This window comes from Tachypleus tridentatus, chromosome 1 (assembly GCF_004210375.1).
Source record: "Tachypleus tridentatus isolate NWPU-2018 chromosome 1, ASM421037v1, whole genome shotgun sequence".
Classification (NCBI taxonomy): domain Eukaryota; kingdom Metazoa; phylum Arthropoda; class Merostomata; order Xiphosura; family Limulidae; genus Tachypleus; species Tachypleus tridentatus.
The window spans coordinates 182,636,255-182,640,326 of record NC_134825.1 but is presented as its reverse complement, the minus strand read 5'-3'; the positions used below and the strand labels follow the sequence as shown (position 1 = coordinate 182,640,326).

General features: G+C 30.9%; 1 protein-coding gene across 2 annotated transcripts in view; it reads left to right on the top strand.

The window, feature by feature from the left end:
* The window catches only part of LOC143231917 (cytokine receptor-like), a 259,166-nt gene that overhangs the window by 133,294 nt on the left and 121,800 nt on the right, over positions 1 to 4,072 (top strand). The gene's annotated exons all lie outside the window — the stretch shown is intronic.

Below are 4,072 nucleotides of genomic sequence, written 5' to 3'. Positions count from 1 at the left end.
TAAAAGAGTAGCCCAAGACTAGCTCCCTTCCTTTACAGTGCTAACGTAAGGACTGGTAGCGCAGATAGCCATCGTGTAGCTTTGCACGAAATTCAAATAAATTGTCATTTTTCATATCCTAATTAACCATTATTTCATAAATAATTGAGAATAAAATTATTAAATAGCCATATCATTAATTATGTAACAACTTCCACGAGAAGATGCTTAAATTATACAACAGTAATTACAATTGACAATAGAGAAGTCTGGCATGCGATGGTCGTCGATGTCTGCCGCAGATTTGACACATGAAGAAGAAGAATTACAATTAATATGACCAATATACAAACTACAAAATAACTCTTTGACCTCTGTGGTGACACAAGAGCAATGATCTAGAGGTCATCAGTTGGTACGCTAGGTGCTGATTTTTTAATTGTTTATTATATATTTATATATATTTATGAAATATTTATATATATTTCGTTAACCTAAGAGTGCACGTTTCTTGGGCAAATGTATTCATGTTCCGCAAACCACTTAAACAATATTAGAACCAAAACCTAGCAAAGAACAAACCATGCATGGAGTCTAACTGATATAAATAAGTGGATCAATAGCCAACAACATATTAAAATTTACAAAACATATATATGGCCTGTAACTGGCTACACCCGCATCAGTAGCACAAAAATTAGTGTAAGGGAAACTAAAAATAACACAAAACTCACTACATGCAATCATTTATAACCTAGGTACAACAACTTCATGCACAAATACTCCAATATCAGAAACATTTAATACTAAATTACTTTGAGAATAATTACTCAGAGTTTATGTAGTGAACCAAGTACCAAGTTTTAATTTACATATCATTGTTATTCAGAGTTTATGTAGTGAACCAAGTATCAAGTTTTAATTGACATATCATTGTTACTCAGAGTTTATGTAGTGAACCAAGTACCAAGTTTTAATTGACATACCATTGTTACTCAGTTTATGTAGTGAACCAAGTATCAAGTTTTAATTGACATACCATTGTTACTCAGTTTATGTAGTGAACCAAGTACCAAGTTTTAATTGACATACCATTGTTACTCAGGGTTTATGTAGTGAACCAAGTACCAAGTTTTAATTGACATACCATTGTTACTCAGGGTTTATGTAGTGAACCAAGTACCAAGTTTTAATTTACATATCATTGTTACTCAGAGTTTATGTAGTGAACCAAGTACCAAGTTTTAATTTACATACATACCATTGTATTATTATTATTATTATTGTTGTTATTATTATTATTGTTATTATTATTAGTTATTATTATTATTGTTATTATTAGCTCTGATATTTTTGTTTCCAATATTAAAAAAAAAGAAAAAAAAACAACATGAAAGTCACGACTTCCTTGGTTTCATCAACTAATTAGGAAACAAGAAACTTGTACATCATCCTGACCTTGACTTCTGTTGCATTTTTTATGTTATTACCAAATAATTCAATACTTCTCACATCTGAACAAAATACTGAAGCTTTATGTTTTCATGAAAAGATAAGAATAACAAGAAAAATAAAAATACGAATCGTGAAAAACGTAATGAAACAAGACTGAAGTCACTGTAGACATTATAACCCAATCATAACCCATATGGCAATGAAACAAGACTGAAGATACTGTAGACATTATAACAATCTTAACCCATATGGCAATGAAACAAGACTGAAGACACTGTAGACATTATAACAATCTTAACCCATATGGCAATGAAACAAGACTGAAGTCACTGTAGACATTATAACAATCATAACCCATATGACAATGAAACAAGACTGAAGATACTGTAGACATTATAACAATCTTAACCCATATGGCAATGAAACAAGACTGAAGACACTGTAGACATTATTACAATCTTAACCCATATGGCAATGAAACAAGACTGAAGATACTGTAGACATTATTACAATCTTAACCCATATGGCAATGAAACAAGACTGAAGTCACTGTAGACATTATAACAATCTTAACCCATATGGCAATGAAACAAGACTGAAGACACTGTAGACATTATAACAATCTTAACCCATATGGCATCTCAGCAAGTAGGAGTTGGCTTACCTAAATTAAAATATAACCACAATATGATATTATTATTATAGTAATTAATGAAACTAATAAACAACTGAAAGGGTTAAAGTTATATTAGAACTAAAACTATAATATTTTAACTTTGTTTCATTTCATTGAATGTTGAATAAGTCATTTGTCATTGTCTCTGTTCAAGATATTGAAATGTGTAGGTACTGTAGAGCTGTATGTACTGTAAACACTGTATGAAATGTAAATAGTGTTAGTACTGTAGACACTGATGGTACTGTAGACACTGCATGAACTATAGACACTTTGTACACTGTATGTACTGTAGACAATGTTGGTACTGTAAACACTGTTGGTACTGTAAACTCTGTTGGTACTGTAGACATTGTAGGTAATGTAGACACTGCATGAATTGTAAACACTGTAGGTACTGTAGACATTGTAGGTAATGTAGACACTGCATGAATTGTAAACACTGTAGGTACTGTAGACAATGTTGGTACTGTAAACACTGTATGTACTGTAGACAATGTTGGTACTGTAGACAATGTTGGTACTGTAAACACTATATGTACTGTAGACAATGTTGGTACTGTAAACACTGTATGTACTGTAGACAATGTTGGTACTGTAAACACTGTATGTACTGTAGACATTGTAGGTAATGTAGACACTGCATGAATTGTAAACACTGTAGGTACTGTAGACATTGTAGGTAATGTATACATTGCATGAATTGTAAACACTGTAGGTACTGTAGACATTGTAGATTGACACTGCATGAACTATAAACACTGTATGTACTGTAGACAATGTTGGTACTATAAACACTGTATGTACTGTAGACACTATTGGTACTTTTTTCGTTAAAGTAATGAATATTTGACAAGAAAGTCATCTATTTTCCCTCTTCGTTCCAGGTGCTGAAGTTTGCATTGTTCTGTCTACACTTGTTTACAGTTCTGAAATTATCTCGTATATATGTTGTCAAACAATAACCGGCACAAACAAATTGTATTAATTGAAGTTCAAAAGTTGACACTATCGAATTAACATAAAGTAACTTTTGCTAAGATAACAACTATCATGAAAGAAACTGAAAGTTAGAATCGATTTCTGAATGATCAATGCACAGAATTCTTAATACGATAATAATTAGTGTGACATGTGACGAAAGTACAACTTTTCTGATGTCAGATTTTTGTTTTGTGAGAGATCTTAAAAGTTTACAGATGTAAACATAATTAATAACCATAGTTACAGAATGGAAACTGGAAACAAAAAGAATTAACAAGTATGTCATAACCCAGTCTTAAAATTATTAAACTACAGAAACATTTTCTCAATTAATTATACGAGACTACGTATTGCACGAGAACCCTAATAAAACTTCATTGATTAGAAAAACTGTACAATTTATTTAAGAGATATGAAATATTCATATACATAATTTTTAATTACTTAAAAGTCATTTCTATTACATTTACTGGAGAAAACAGATGTTTAGAGCAGCTTCGGTGAAATTATATTTATTAATACCACTCCCATATTATGCAGAATGAACTCTATTCCACTAGGTGGCAGTACATGTAAGAGTGCATAACATTCAGACTAACATTAACCTGAATGTCTACACACCTAGCAATGAAGGTTGTAACTAAAATTATCAGTTTGTCATAATGTAACTACATTCACAATAATTACGTCATCAAATGGTTTCATCTTTGTTTGCTCTCGTATAGCCACTGAAATCGTTTTATGTTTCAATTTCATTATTTAATATTTCTTTTTGTAATATCTTATTGTTTTCATATAATCGTTATTTATGTTAAAACGTGATGTCACAATTTAGCATTTCACTCTCCACATATTTTCACTGTGGTCATTATATCTAATAATTAAAACTATAGTTCTAAATTACATGTGTAATGTAACTTGTTTTGTGAAGTTTAACACTTACAGAAGTTGAACTGGACACTTGCTTTCAAACAAACT